General features: G+C 37.3%; 2 protein-coding genes across 11 annotated transcripts in view; one reads left to right on the top strand and one right to left on the bottom strand.

The window, feature by feature from the left end:
• The window catches only part of DCAF1 (DDB1 and CUL4 associated factor 1), a 123829-nt gene extending 122171 nt beyond the window's left edge, over window positions 1-1658 (bottom strand). For all 4 annotated transcript variants that reach the window (XM_074198066.1, XM_074198069.1, XM_074198065.1 and 1 more), the window contains exon 1: window positions 1571-1658. The gene's annotated coding sequence lies outside the window, so the exon portion shown is untranslated. The remainder of the gene's footprint in view (window positions 1-1570) is intronic.
• Window positions 1215-16841, top strand: part of RAD54L2 (RAD54 like 2) — a 248935-nt gene continuing 233308 nt past the window's right edge. For 2 of the 7 annotated variants that reach the window (XM_074198071.1, XM_074198070.1), the window contains exons 1-2: window positions 1215-1378; window positions 6101-6178. The gene's annotated coding sequence lies outside the window, so the exon portion shown is untranslated. Of the gene's footprint in view, window positions 1379-1727; window positions 1886-3037; window positions 3193-6100; window positions 6179-16841 lie in introns of those variants that run through there. The other 5 variants (XM_074198075.1, XM_074198072.1, XM_074198074.1 and 2 more) reach the window with 4 other exon arrangements.

Genomic DNA, 16841 nt, shown 5'->3' on the forward strand with positions numbered 1-16841 from the left:
GGCAGCTCTGGATAAGGCCTGGTGGAAGAAGACAAGGCTGAAACTGTAGCCAGGCCCTAATTGTCTGTGGATTCACTTTTATTCAAGGTCATTGAAAACTTAATTTGTCCTACTTTGCCCCTATATAACACTTTTACATACTGATCCTATCCATGTAGACTCAACTCTCCTATACTAAGCCAGAGGCAGGGAGAAAAATTTCATAAACAATTTTACTGCATTCCAAGGATAAACAGAAATTTGGAAATTCTCTATATTATTGTCACTTTCCTTCACACAGATTAGACTTTATTTTATTGGATAAACTAAAGCTTGGAGAGGATGATTTGAATGAGTTTAGTCTCTAATCCTTCCTTGGTCTCATTTTCCTCATGTATAATGAGAGGATTGGAGCAAATGGTGTTACAGTGGTGGACCTGGAGTCAGGAAGACCCTGGACAAGCCACTTAACCCTGTTTGCTTCAATTTTCTCACTTGTAAAATGAGCTGGAGAAGGAAATGGCAAACAACTCCAGGTTTGTGTCCTTACCACCACAAATTAGCTGTGGATTTTGTTCGTTTGAGCTATCTTTTCTAAGACTAAGGCTAACTCAGGGTGAATTGAATGTGCCCACAAATGAATTTGATCACGGAGAAGTCAGAGTGCCAGAGATTAAGGCACAGATCTCGTTAGACCCATTTCAAGGCAGAAAAATAAGGACTCCCTGAAGCCAGAGCCTGGACCCAGAGGCTCTGATTTTAGGACAGGAAACAGGAGAGGAGACAAAATAATGTCGTTTTAACTCCTCAAAGGAGCCTAATTTAGTCCACAGTCTTTGGGCCAGAATTATAAAGTCATCTAGAAAAGGTAGTATCCAAGGGCCTATATGCTGGCATGGGCCTAAAATGAGGTCACTTAACCAGATCAAAATGAGAAGTAATGTTGGATAACTTCCCAGAGCTGGTCAAGGACAGTCCCTGTCCTTTGGAGATCAAGACCCTTGTGGATACCTTCCCCAGGGACTCAAGCTCCTGTTATTCCCTTCCCTTCAGGAAACGATCCCCAGGAAACAGGTCCCCTGAGTCATATGCCTTCTGCTGCAGCCTGAGTGGGAGCCATGAATGGTGGAAACTCACCTGCTTCCCCTGGGTGGTTGCTCAACAAGTCATCTATGATGTCATAGTAAGAATAGGCATAGGCATTGGGTGGAGATGTCACCTCTCCACATTGTGGTCATAATGAACCTACTAGGCACAAAGGTATGGACTGGAGAGACAGATGCAGAAGGAAAAATACTGTCCCTTGGTTCTGAGGGTCTGGGGAGGCCTAATAGGACATCATCCCCTAGCCATGACTGGATTCCATACCTAACTGCTAACAGCACCATGGACTTCTAGGGTAAGTGGCTAAGCAGATAGCTAGATGAAAAGGAGGGCACAATTATTGAAAACCAACAATGGATGATGACTATGGGAAACTGAAGGGTAATGTCTATATGCTAGAGGCCATGGAGAGGACAGATCAAGCTTTCTATGGCTTTTTCCCTTGCTCAAGGGTCTTTGGGTGGGAAGGGGCATCATCTGCTCTTACCGTGGTGGGGCAGGCACACGGATACTCCCTCCAGGGGCAGTCTGTATGATGTTTCACATGTTGCCAGTTGATGGTCATCCCCACCCTCCTGAAGACCAACTGCCATGTCCACCAGTACCCTTCCTGTCACAGAGGTCATGCCTTGTGAAGTCACAAAGCTGTCCATTCACCCCTATGGAGTGGGAAAATGGTGCCCAAGTGAAGGAAAGGTTTCTTGCTTTATTCAGTGCTGAACAAAGAAACCATTGAGAACCCTAGTAACTAACTAAAGCCCCTCCAAGACCTTGGAGGATTCAAGGACTCTTTCTTGGCAAGGTGAGGACTGAAGTATGTTCAAGAGCTTGGGGAAGGAAGGGTCATAACTTTGAAGTACTGGGAGAAATTGTACTTGACCCAGTAATTTCCACTGTTGCACTATTCCTAAAGAAGTATAGAATCTTGGAGCAATTAGGTGACGCAGCATATAGAGCAGTGGCCCTGGAGCCAGGAGGACCTGAGTTCAAATCCAACCTCAAACCCTTAATAATTACTTAGCTGTTTGACCTTGGGCAAGTCACTTAACCCCATTGCCTTGGGTAAAAACAAACAAAAAAAGGTATAGAATCTTAACATTGGAAGGGGCCCCAGATCATAATTCAACCTATACTGATCCCTTCTACAGTTATCCTAGACAGTTATTCATTCAATTTCTGCTTGAAGACCACTTACAGGAAAATAGGGCACTCATTACTTCCCGAGTCTACCCATTTCACATTTTTTTTTTTTTAGGTTTTTGTAAGGCAAATGGGGTTAAGTGGTTTGCCCAAGGCCACACAGCTAGGTAATTATTAAGTGTCTGAGACCCGATTTGAACCCAGGTACTCCTGACTCCAGGGCCTGTGCTTTATCCACTGCGCCACCTAGCTGTCCCCCATTTCACTTTCAAACAACTCTTTACTGTTAGGAAATATTTTCTTATTGTGAGGTAAACTTGATCTTTCAATAAATTCCATTTGTTGCTCCCAGTTGTGTCTTCTGGGATCAAGTAGAGGAAGTTTTATAGCTCTTCACATGACAACCTTTAGAATCCTTGATCAATCATATTCACCCTGAGTCTTCTCTTCTCAGTACTCAATATCCCTCCTTCCTTGAAATTTCATACTGTATAAATTCCAGTTTCACTGTTAATCTGGTCATCCTCCCTTGAGTGAAATTCAAATTCCTCCTCCTAGTTTGTTAGCCTATAGCAGGCTTTGGGGCAACTTCAAGTTCTCTCTGTCCCCCCTCCTCCTGTTCCTTATCCAATGAACTTCCTTTGACTTCTACAGTCCTCATCCCTGGTGCTAGCAGCCTTCTACATGCTTTTTGCAAGGCAATGGGGTTAAGTGACTTGCCCAAAGTCACACAGCTAGATAATTATGATGTGTCTGAGGCCAGATTTGAACTCAGGAATTTCTGACTCCAGGGCCAGTGCTCCATCACTGTGCCACGTAGCTGCCCCTAGTAGTCCAGAGGCATTGAAGTCCAATGGCAAGACTAAAGTCACAATGCCTGGCAATGGCCCAGTAAGCTGTGGCTCTGTTGGAAGAGGATGAAATGGCAAATCATATAAGATTTAGATCCACAAAGAGCCTTAGAAAACAGTATGTACAATCCTTTCATTTTTTCTCATAATTTATTTTTATTTTTTTTTAAATGCTGATAACTGCTTATATAACACAAACATTGCCCAATGTATCTCCTCTCCCTTCCCTCTAACATATGTATTGATAATAAGGAAAAAATTAATTACTACCAATCAACAGTATCTACATCTCACAGTATACCTGTATTGTCCTCTCCCACTCCACCCCACCTACACTTTTTTTTTTTTTGGCAAGGCAATGGGGTTAAGGAGCTTGCCCAAGGCCACACAGCTAGGTAATTATTAAGTGTCTGAGGCCAGATTTGAATTCAGGTACTCCTGACTCCAGGGCCGGTGCTCTATCCACTGCACCACCTAGCCGCCCCCACTCAAACTTTCTTAACAGACAAGTGCGAAGTGTGTTTCTTTATCTGTTCTCTGGGACCCATTCATCATAGCTTTTTATCTGAATTGATTTGCCATATATATATATATATATATATATATATATATATATATATATATCCTGCATAGATTGCTTGCTATCAAGAGGAGGGGGAGGGAAAAATGTGGAACTCAAAATCTTACACAAAGGTGAATGTTGAAAACTATCTTTGTAGTTGTAGTGAATAAATTTAAATTTAAAATATATATACATATACATAATAGACTCAAAATGTTTTTCAAAGCTGTCTTCTGATGTTTCCTTCTGCTTTTTCTATGTAGAATTGGCCCTCTTTTGGGAGAAGAACATTTCAAGTACTAGCCCTCTCCTCATCAAATAACACTATTACAAAAAAATTGTAATAAATAAGTATAATCAAAACACAATGTCCACATATGAAAGTGTTTGACTCTTTTTGCACCTTCTTTTGCACTTCTTTTGACTCTTCTGCACTTATTTGGGGAGCTCATTGAGACTTACTGACAATGTATCCCTAGTCTCCCTTTCCAATACTAGTTGTACTTTCATTTATAACCCTTAACCTGGCTTGAGGTAAGGATGTTGGAAGGCTCTTCATTCTCCACTACCACTTTGCAGATTTCTCTTTTATTGCTCAGTCCTCTCCTTCCTCTCTACCACTTTTCCTCTTTTTAAGATTCCAAATTTTTTTCTTAGGTTTTTGCAAGGCAAACGGGGTTAAGTGGCTTGCCCAAGGCCACACAGCTAGGTAATTAATTATTAAGTGTCTGAGACCAGATTTGAACCCAGGTACTCCTGACTCCAGGGCTGGTGCTTTATTCACTACGCCACTTAGCCGCCCCAAGATTCCAAATTTATCATCCAAACCAGATCTTCATGACCATTATCTATTGATCCCTAGAACATTCTTCTTCCTTCCTTGAGGAATTCAGTGCCTGGTTCACAGTCTTTCTTCCTTAACTTTTGCTATGATATGGAATTTTAATTGATTCTTCCCCAATTACCATAATTTCTTGGTTTCTCAATCTATTCAATCTCCTTTCTATGACCTGTTCCTTCAGTCCACTTTAGCAACCACACAGAGATGGCTAGATTACTAATAATAGCAATACCTACATTCAACTTCTTTGTTCATAAATTCTGAAATTCCTTTATGCTATCATAAATTTTGTTATTCCATACTTGCCTTTGTATAACAAGTCTTAAGCTCGTTCTTGGTCCTCAATATGATCTACATTCCTTCTATTCCTCAGTTTTTCCTGGCTATCACCTCTGCCTTGGCTACACACTCCTATCCCTTATTTCAACTTTTTTTGGCTAATTACACTGAATTCTATACCTTTCCCCTTACTCCCACCATCTCCTAACATGCCTTATCAAATCCCAACCTTAGATTAATTACTCTCATCACCTACTGATTCCTATTCCTAGGCCGCTGAACAGAGCTAGAGTCACAAAACTGTTCTAATGGGATGATCTGCAAATTTGCCACTTAACTTCACTATCACAAAGAAAATCTTCTTAACACCTCGCTAATCAATTTACTAGCTCATACCTCACACCAGCTTTTCAAAACCATTTTCATCCCCCCTTAAACCGCCCACTGCATCTTCTCCTTTCACCTCCAATTTAAGGTGAGGTCATTTCCCAAGAGCTTTCTCTTCTCCCTACTCCTCATTTCACATTATTCAAACATCTTCCACTATCTGTTCATTCACCAGACCTCACGTTAAGAAATAGTTTCCTGCCAAGAGAAAGCCCTCTACATGAATCCCTGGTTCCATCCCATCCTGCCTTCTCTAGCTGTCTGCCTTCAGGATTATTCCCACATTCTAATCTCCAAACTAACCCAACCTAATGCCTCCTTCCCTGCCATCTCAAGGACAGTAGGCTTATGTGTTCTCTATCTCATCTCCACTAACTGACATTATCTCTCTTCCCCTTCTCTTCTAAAATCCTGGTGAATTAAGTGAAACAAGCTGTATTAGAGGGTGGCTGGGTGCTGCAGTGAATAGAGCACTGGTCTGAAGTCAGGAGGGCCTGAGTTCAAATCCAGCCTCAGACATTTAATAATTACCTAGCTGTGTGACCTTGGGTCACACATTATCTTACAAAAAAACAAACTGGGGGCGGCTAGGTGGCCCAGTGGATAAAGCACCAGCCCTGGAGTCAGGAGTACCTGGGTTCAAATCCAGTCTCAGACACTTGATAATAACCTAGCTGTGTGGCCTTGGGCAAGTCACTTAACCCCATTGCCTTGCAAAAAAACCCCAACAAACTGGATTAGCTATTCAGTTAGAAATGTCTCTACATCCTCTCCTTTCACTCACTTTAGCAGTCTAGATTCCAACCTCATCACTGAATTGAAATTGCTCCCTCCAAAATTGCCAGTGATCTCTTAATTGCCAAATCTAATGGTCTTTTCTCAGTCTTCCTCCCTATAACCTTGGACATTGTTCATCATTCTCTTCTCTTGAATATTATTTTCTCTTTATATTTTCAGGTCACTGCTCTATGTTAAAAATTTATCTCCAGACTGATCAAGAATCTTTTGCTAGATCTCATCCAGGCACATTAGCATGTATGTACCCTAATCCAAAATTCTTTTGCTGACTCTCTTCTTTTCTCTCTCTATGCTGACCCCATGTAGTTCCCATGGGTTTGTTATATCATCTCTATGAAGATGATTATCAGCTCTATACATGGTATATCCAGCCCCAATTTATCTCCTGAGCTCCAGGCCCATAACAACAGTTGTCTATTGGACATTTCTAACTGAATAGCTTAATCCAGCTCGCTTCAAACTAGACTTTGAACTCAATTTATTAAAAACAGAATTCATTATATCTCTCTACAAACTCCAACTTTATTACTGCAGAGTGCATCAATAACCCTCCCAGTTATCCACAACTCTTCATGTACCCCAAATATCCAATTTTTGCCAGATCTTTACATTTCTATCTTCCTACATATTTCATATATGATCTCTAATCACATAGCCACCACTGGTACAGATTCTTATCACCTCATGCTGGACTATTGTAATAGCCTTTTAGTTGTTTTTCTTGACTCAAATCTCTCTTCACTCCATTCCATCATCCAATCAAATGCTAAAATAATCTTACTAAATAAAGTTCTGGTCTGACCATGTTCTTATTTCCCTCACTTAATAAATTCTTGTGGTTCTATTATACTTCAGAGATCAAATATAAAATTCTCTGGCATTTTAGACCCTTCATAACCTGACTCCCTCTCACCTAGTCTTCTCACAACTTTTTACTGTTTTCAGTCATGTCCAACTGTTCAAGACCCCATTTGAAATTTTCTTGGCAAAGATATTGTAGTTGCTTGCAGTTTCTTTCTTCAGCTCATTTTACAGATGAGGAAACTGAGGGAAACAGGGCTAAATGATTTGCCAAGGATCACATAGCTAGTTAAGTATCTGGGACCAAGTTTGAACTCAAGAAGATGAATCTTCTTGATTCCAGGACCTGCAATCTATTCATGGTCACCTAGCTACCTTCTTGCACTTTACTCACCCCCATTTACTATATTATCCAATGTCACTGGTCTCCATGCTTTTCCTCACCCATGATACGCTTTCTCCTAACTCTGTGTTTTCCCTGATGTGCCCATATCTGGAATAAAGTCTCATGTAGCTTCATTTGGTTTCCTTCAAGACTCAACTAAAACCCCACCTTCTGCAGTAGGTCCCTCATGGCCAGCTGCTAATGTCTTGCCTATGAAATTGCCTCTCTCTCTCTCTCTCTCTCCATATGTGTGTGTGTGTGTGTGTATATATATATGTATATATATATAAATGTATACCCATACTTATATACAGACACACATAAATATCACACATGTGTATCTATGTATATATTATTTTTATTTTATGTGTATATGTCTGTATATATTATAATTATTTTTGTAGTGCCTTCCTCATTAGAACATGAGTTTTGCCTTTTTGGATAAACAACATTGTGCCTGGCATACTGAAAGTACTTAATAAATGTTTACTGACAGTCTGCATCTTGAGTCAATCTTCTCTCTGGTAGGATGCTTCATCATCATCATCCTCTGTAGTCATGATTATTTATTATTCTTTGATCAGCCTTTTTAAGTCTTTTAGAGATGTAACTTTATTACACTGTTATTTTCATATAATATATTCTCCTGGAACTTCTCTCTTCACTCTGGGTCAGTTCAACAAGTATTCCTAGGTTCTTCTAAAAATATTTCTTAAATTCTTTCAATGTTACAATGTTCATTACATTCATTAAGTGCAATTTGTTTAGCCATTCCCTGATTCATAGGCACCATCTTAATTTCAAGATCTTTTCTTTATTTTAATCCTCTCTTCAGGCTCCATGCACTGAAGTTGAAATTTACTTTATTTTACATTTGACTATTTCCTCTTTACCTATTGAGTTTTATATATTTCTATATACTTACACATGCTAAAAATTCTTTGCTAGTTCAGAAGAGTGAGGTTCACTTGATGCCTGCTCCCCCTTCCTGCTAATCATGTCTACATCCTTTTCTCACATAACTCATTTGAGAAAAAGTTCCACTCTCTTTTATCTTTCAATACTATTGTTTTTACTTTCTCTCTTCATTCCTTCCTTAAAACCAATCAGAACAAAATAATTCCCAGATCTTCTGTTTTTCTTATTTAAGTTCCTCTATATGTTTGGAATCAATAAGGTTCTGAAAGGATAACTGTTTCTTCTCCTTGGTTTAGTGTCTTAGGGGAATGTCTGCCCTTCCTTGGCTCTGAAGGGGACTAAAGCAGGTGCTGTGGAGCACTTAGAGTTTTGTCAGGCATCAAAATCACCACTGCATCCTGGGTCTTTGCCATGCCTTTTGACTTTGGTCTTGCCATTGGACTTCAATTTCTCCTGAAAGAGAGAATAAGGCTGATGATTTTGTGCAACTCTGCCTCTCTTAAATATAATTCAGCCCAAGTCAAGACATCACTCATCACATCATGATGGTATTGTTCCTCTTCAAAAATGAAAGATGAATAACATTAAGAGCCTAGTATTAATATACTTTGAAATTTACAAAACACTGCACCCTGTGAGATTATTATTAGAATGTTAGAACTTCATCTTCATATGGTCCTTCCCAATTGCTTAAATAAATTTACTTTTCTAGGTTTTTCATTTCTTTGTGCTAGACATTCCATCTCCTAATTCCCGGCATTTTCACTGGTTGCCCTTTATCCTTGAAATTCTCTTTCCCCTTATCTCTGCCTCCTATCATTCCTGATTCCCTTAAGTCTCAACTATAATCCCATCCACCCTTTATCTTAATATTATTTTACCCCAATTACTTGTAAAGATAGTTTTCGATATTCATTTTTGTAAAATTTTCAATTCCACACTATTCTTCTATTAGAAACCAGGAGGTATGGGAATTCAGAGAAGTTTGGAAAGACTTGCATGAACTGATGCTGAGTGAGAAGAGCAGAACCAGAAGAAGATTGTATACCCTAACAGCAACTTGGGGTTTATGATCAACTTTAATGGACTTGCTCATTTCATCAGTGCTATAATCAGAGACAATTTTAGGGTATCTGTGATAGAAAATACCATCTGTATCCAAAAAAAGGATTGTGGAATTTAAACAAAAACCATTACTTTCAATTTTAAAAAAAGTCAGCAATCTCTTATATTTTATTTTTTCGTCAAGGATATGATTTCGTGTATAGCATGAAAATGTAAAGGCTATCGGGGCAGCTAGGTGGCACAGTGGATGGAGTACCAGCCCTGGAGTTAGGAGGACCTGAGTTCAAGTTGGACCTCAGACACTTAATGATTGCCTAGTTGTGTGACCTTGGGTAGGTCACTTAATCACATTGCCCTAAATAAAATTAAAAAAGAAAGACTATCATACTGCTTTATGTGGGGGTTGGGGAAAGAGAAGTGAGATTGGGGGGAAAACTGTCAAATTAAAAAAAAATCGAAAAATTTTCAGTTTCAAATTTTTTCCCTTGATTCTCTTCCCCCAGACTTGATAGTAGTAAGCATTCTGATATAGGTTATACATATACAATCATATTAAAAATATTTCCATATTAATCATGTTGTGGAAGAAGAATCTGAACAAACGAGAAAGAACAAAAGCCATTTTTTTAAAAGGTGAAAATATATCTCACACCAATCAAATTATCAATATGACAGAAAAAAGAAAATGTTCAATATTGAAGAGGATGTAGAAAAACTGGGGCATTAATGTACTGTTGTGTAAGTTATGAACTGATTCAACCATTCTAGAGAGCAATCTGGAACTATGCCCAAAGGGCAATAAAACTGTGCATACCCTTTTATCCACTAATACAACTAATAGGTCTGTATCCCAAAGAGATTATAAAAAAGGGAAAAAGATCCATATGAACAAAAATATTTATGGCAATTCTCAAAGAATTGGAAATTGAGGAGATACCCATTAATTGGCAAATGGCTAAACAAAATTATGGTGCATGAATGTGGTGGACTATTGTTTGTAAGAAATCATGAATGTGGGGCAGCTAGGTGGCGCAGTGGATAGAGCACCAGCCCTGGAGTCAGGAGTACCTGAGTTCAAATCCAGCCTCAGACACTTAATAATTACCAAGCTGTGTGGCTTTGGGCAAGCCATGTAACCCCATTTGCCTTGCCAAATCCTAAAAAAAAAAAAATCAGGAATGTGCAGACTTCAGAAAAGTTTGGAAAGACTTACATGAACTCATGCTGAGTGAAGTGAGCAGAACCAGGAAGACATTGTACCACATTAACAAAAACATTGTGTGATGATCAAATATGATGGTCCTAGACTCTCATCAGCAGTACAGTGTACAAGTGAGTAAAGACTTCTAAAAGTCTTGTGATGAAAAATACCAGCCACATCCATACAAAGACCTATGGTGTCTGAATGTAGACCAAAGCATACTATTTTCCACTTAAAAATTTTATTTTATGTTTTATGTGTTTTTTAACCTTTCATGATTTTTGTTCCCTTTGTTCAGATATCTTTCAAAACATGACTAATTTGGAAATATGTTTAACATAGTTATACATGTATAACTTATGTCAGATTACTCCCTGTCAAGGGAAGGTTGGGAGGGAAAGGAGAGGGGGAGGAATATGTAGAATTCAAAATCTTGCCAAAAAATGAATGCTGAAAACTATTTTTGAATGTAGTTAGAATTAATTAATTTAATTAATAAATTAATTTAACTTTTTTTTAAAAAAATGAAAATAGTATGCTTTGATTTGCATTCAGATTCCATGGTTCTTTCTCTGGATATGGATGACATTTTCCATCACAAGTCTTTTGGGATTGTCTTTGATCACTGTTTTGCTAAGAAAAGTTAAATCTATCATAGTTGATCAAGGCACAATGTTGCAGTTACTGTGTGTACAATGTTCTACTGTGTACAATGTTCTGTCTACAACTTCACTCAACATCTGATTCCTCTTAATTCCACTGCTTCCCTTCTGTTAATCTCCAATTTGATGCTACACATAATCTGTTTGTACATAGCTGCTTTATATTGTTTCCCCAATAGACTGTGAACTCCCTGATAACAGACTTTTACCTTTCTTTGCACCCCACAGTGCCTAAGTAGGTAGGTGCTTAAATAAATGCTAATTGATTGTGTGTATAGAATTGATAGTCCTCTTTCCATAAAAGATCTTCCCCTTGCCCGTTCATGTGGGAAAAATACTCAGGTATACTCAGGTAAATTCTTTTTTTTTTTGGCAAAGCAATAGGGTTAAGTGACTTGTCCAAGGTCATACAATTAATTATTTAGTGTCTGAGTACAGATTTGAACACAAGTCCTCCTGCCTACAGAGTAATGCTCTATCCACTACACTACCTGTCCCTCAGGTAAATTATTTTTGACTGTAATCCTATATCTTTTTTGTCTTTAAGAAAATTTTATTCCATGGTGATTGTTTTGTATAATCTGACAAATCTTATGTGATCCTGACTATATGGTTTCTTGGTACTTGAATTTTCTTTTTGGAAGTTTTCAACATTTTTCTTTGTCCTAAAAGTTCCAAATTTTGACTATAAGACTGTTCAGACCATGCCTTTTGGAGTTTCTTTCAATAGATAATTGGTGGATATTTCTATTTTCACTTTGAACTCTAGTTCTGATAGGTCTGAAAAGTTTACATTTTGATTTCTTAAAATATTAAACCCCGGATTTTTAAGGGGAGAAAAATTATTTTTAAAATTATCTTCTGGGGGGCAGCTAGGTGGCTCAGTGGACAGAGCACCAGCCCTGGAGTCAGGAGTACTTGGGTTCAAATCCAGCCTCAGATACTTAATAATTATCTAGCTGTGTGGCCTTGGGCAAGCCACTTAACCCCATTTGCCTTGCAAAAAAAAAACAAACCCTAAAATTATCTTCTGGTTTGTTTTCCAGGTTGCTACTACAGCAGGTATATTACTTTATTTTTTCTTTAATATTTTTATTTTTATTTTAATATTTCTCACTGTCATGGAATCATTGATTTCTATTTAGTTTATTCTATTTTTCAAGGGACACTATACTTGGGTAATGTTTACCAATTTCTGTTCACAGAAACTAAGTCACCTCCTAGTTCTTTCTTTTGGAGTCTTTTTCATTTTTTCCCCCTTAATTCTTGCTTCGTTTCAGTTATTTATGTCTTCATGGAAAAACCTTTTGGTTCTTTAGACCTTTTCCTTGTAGCTGTAGAGCTATTCTCTCTAGGTTGTATTTTTGAATCTATTGTTGTATTTTCTAGCTATATAAATTAGTGCTATAAATATTATTTTCTTTTTTAATCGCCTATTTTATTAGTTTTTATTTATTTTAAATATTTCACTTTTCCTAATTGCTTATAAAAACATTTTTAACATTCTTTTTAAAAAAAATTGATTTCCAAATTCTCTCTCTTCTTCCCTTTTCTCCCCTCTCCCTAAGATGGTAAGCAATTTGATATAGATTATACATGAACAATAATGCAAAACATATTTCCATATCAGTCATCTTGTGAAAGAAAACACTAATCATATCAAATAAAGCTACCAAAAATTATTTTACAGACCTAGAAAAAAATTATCTGGAGCAATCAAAGGTCAAGAATCTTAAGGGAACTGATGAAAAAAAAAATCAAAGAAAGGTAGCCTCACTGTACCAGATTGAAATGCTATACTATAAAGCGTCAGTCATCAAAACTGCCTGGTACTGATTAAGAAAAAGAATAATGGGTCAGTAGATTAGAACAGGTACAAAAGATACTGCAGTAAATGACCATAGTGATTTATTATTTGACAAACCCAAAGACATTATTTGGCTAAAACTGCTGGGAAAACTGGAAAATAATATGGTAAAAACTAGACATAGACCCACATCTCACACCTTATATCAAAATAAGGTCAAAATGGGTATAGGATTTAAACATAAAGGTTGATACCATGGATCAATCAAGAAATACTCTATCTGGGGGCAGCTAGGTGATGCAGTGGATAGAGCACCATCCGTGGAGTCCTGGCCTCAGACACTTAATAATCACCTAGCTGTGTGGCCTTGGCAAGCCACTTAACCCCATTGCTTTACCAAAAAAAAAAAAAACCCTAAGAAATACTCTATCTGTTGAATCTATGGAAAGGAGAGAAATTTATGATGAACAAGAAATAGTGAAAATTATAATTGCAAAATGAATGATTTTTGACTATATTAAATTAAAATGGTTTTTCACTAATAAAACTAATCCAGCCAAGATTAGAAGAAAAACAGAAAGCTGATAAAGATCTCATTTCTAAAATATAGAGAACTGAATCAAATTTATAAGATTAAGTCATTCTGGTCAAAGGATATGAATAAGTAGTTTTCAAATAAAAATTAAAGCTATATTTAGTCATATGAAAAAATGCTTCAAATCATTATTGATTAGAGAAATGCAAAGTAAAACAACCTTAAGGTAACACCTCACACCCATCAGATTGACTATGATGACAAAAAGGTAAAATGATCAATGTTGGAGAGGCTATGGGAAGATTGGGACATTGATGCACTGTTGGTGAAATTGTGAACTGATGCAACCATTCTAGAGACCAACCATTCTGGAGAACAATTTGGAACTAAGTCCAAAGAGCAATAAAACTGATCATATCATTTGACTCAGCAATAGCAATACTAAGCCTATATCCAAAGAAATCATAAAAATAGAAAAAGTCTAACATAAAGCAAAGAATTGGAAATTGAGGGACTGCCCATCAGTTGGGGAATAGTTGAACAAAATTGTAGTGTATGAATGATATGGAGTATTTTTGTTCTATAAGAAACCCTTGTAGTAGGACTTTAGAGAAACATGGAAAGAATTAGATGAACTGATGCTGAGCAAAGTTGGCAGATCCAAGAGAATATTGTATACATTAACAGCAATATTTTGAGTTAATAAACTATGATGGGTGCACGACTCTCAGCAATTTAGCAATCTAGCACAACCCTGGGAGACCTGGACATTGCCATTCACATCCAGAATAAAAAAACAAACCAAAAAATCCTACAGAATCTGAATATATACTATGTTCACGTCTCTAAAACTTCTCTTGTGCTTTTCCTTCCCACATCATGATTTTTTTTCTGTTCTTCTTGCACAAAATGACTAATATGTAAATATATTGAACACAAATATATATGTACAACTTTTATCACTGTTCACTGCCAGAGGAGTGTCACTTATAAATTTGCAAATGGATGAATGATGAAAAACATAGCATGTAATTGGAAAAATAAAATAGCAATTAAAAAAAGAAAGAAAACAGATTAAAAAAAGTTCCTGTAAAAAAAATTAAAGTGAAAAAATAGCATGCTTTAATTTGCATTCAGACTTCATCAGTTCTTTCTCTGGAGGTGGCTACATTTTCCATTTTTAATTCTTTGAAATTTTCTTAGACTATTGCATTTCTAAGAGTAATAGCTAAGTCATTCACAGCTGATTATTGGACAATATTTTTGTTAATGTATATAATGTTCTTCTGGAACTGTTTACATCACTGCATTAGTTCATCTAAATCTTTTCCAGTTTTTCTGAAATCAAACTTCCAGTCATTTCTTATGTTATAATAGTATTCTGTTACAAACATATTCTCCAACTTGTTTAGCTTTTACCTAATTGATGAGCATCCCTTCAATTTCCAATTCTTTGTCACTACAAAAAGAGCTGTTATAAACATTTTAATAATTCCTTAGCATAATTGGCACCTGCTTCTGAATTGTTTATTGTAGATTCCCACACCTACAAAGGTTTTAGGTTCAATGAGTTCTAAGTAATATTCCCTTTCCCATTTCTACTATATGGATCAGAAAACAGAGCTAATTATGATACCTCCATCTTTGCAACTGATGGGAAAAAAGGACAAAAATGAAAAGTCAGAATAATTGCTATGATTCTTAATATTTCATGTAGTGAATATTCTCTGACCTCACACTCCCAGAGCTAGGTCGACTACATCTTCCCCTCAGGGTGCAAATGTCTCCCTGAAGAGTTTGAGATTATGTCCTTTCTAATGTCAGCAGATTGATCCCCCATTGGCTATGTTTCTCTCACTATTAGAAGTCTATGACTGAAGTCCCACTTCCATTTAACTACATACTATTGATTAATTTTTACAAAATGATAATTACCATAAGAGAACCACAAATAATTCTGTACCAGTATCTGTGGGGGTGGAGGTGGGGTATACATGCACACACATACACACACACTCTCTCTCCCTCCCCCCACTCACTCTCCTGTCCTATCTCAGGTTCTTGAAAATATGAGCTCAAATTTAGCTCACTTCCTATGTGACATGAATTCCACTAAGATCACATCTTGTGTTGCAGCAAGACTTCTGGATGTATCCTCATCTCATCAACTATCGAACTGGATCCAGAAAGGTCACTTCTTGTTTCTCTGGGTACTGATACTGAAGGGGCTGCAAAAACCCTGAAACCAGAATTCTGGGATATCTGTTCTTTAATCCCTTCACCAAACACAGAAAAGAACAAAGACCACCAGACCAATGTCAGAGGTCTGTTTCTCAGGGTCACATGGCTTTGGTACCATGAGAAGACCCCCAAGATCTCTCCCTTATAGTATTGTCTCTCTCCAGATTCTGTTAGCAAAGAAATCAAGCCAGTAGAGAAGAGAAAACAGTGAAGAGACTAGGGCAAGACTGTCATAGCATGTAGTAATTGTTGAATAAATAAATGCTTATTGACTGATAATACTGTAAAGAGTTTCTGAATCTTCCCCTAGATCTAGCCGTGAAGTCAGATGAAGAAGCATTTTCTAAGACCATAGTTACTAGACTGGAGCCATTTTCAGGATGCCTATGTGCTTCATAATGAATATGAGTCAAAAAGATCTAAGTTTTAAATCCAGTCTCAGACACTTAGTGACTGTGTAATCCTGTACAAGTCACTTAATTTTGATTTGCTTCAATTTTCTCAACTACAAAAATAGGGATAATAACAGCAGTTACCTCACAGGATTGTTGGAAGGGAGATAGTACCTGCAAAGAGCTTAGTATGTTAACCGACATATAGTAGATGCTATATAAATATTTTTTCTCTTCCTTTCCCTGTCCATTCCACACCATCAGACTGTCCTGGAAATGACCTTCCTAGCCTCTTCTATGGGGTAAGGCTGCATCATTGAGCACTCAGACTATCTCCCTGCAGACACCAGATCCCATAACATTTGTATTTACCCAAATATTCTCTCCTTGTTTGAGCAGCTCTAAAGTTGAATCTTCAAATCTCAGAGTAAAGTAAATCAACTCCCAAGATTGTATTTCCTTGAAAAAATAATAATAATTTTGGATCTCATCCGACAGTTCAATCTTGTCTGAATAATGAATTGAAAAGAGCAGGGATGCCTTTGTAAAGAGTAAATTGTACCAGAGCAACTTAAGTTTCTTCCATAATAGAAGGACAAAAGAGAATATGAAAGGTGAGCTATCAAATCTCCAGGAAGATTTAGGGTCCCAGTGACGTTTCCATCACCACTATAGAAGGTTGAGGCCTGGGCACTATGATTCTAAGAAGAGGGAGCCAAGCTGATTGGCATTGCAATGAGTGATCAGTGATTTGGAGCAGTATCTTCGAGATGCTCAACTTCTCTTTATTTTTTCTCTTAGAGATCTTATCAGGTTTGCATGGCTTCATTAATCCTCTCTATGTCTGTGACTCCCTGATCTATTTTTCAGTTCATAACCTGTCTCCTACCTCT

Source organism: Macrotis lagotis, chromosome 8 (genome assembly GCF_037893015.1).
Source record: "Macrotis lagotis isolate mMagLag1 chromosome 8, bilby.v1.9.chrom.fasta, whole genome shotgun sequence".
NCBI classification, from domain to species: domain Eukaryota; kingdom Metazoa; phylum Chordata; class Mammalia; order Peramelemorphia; family Peramelidae; genus Macrotis; species Macrotis lagotis.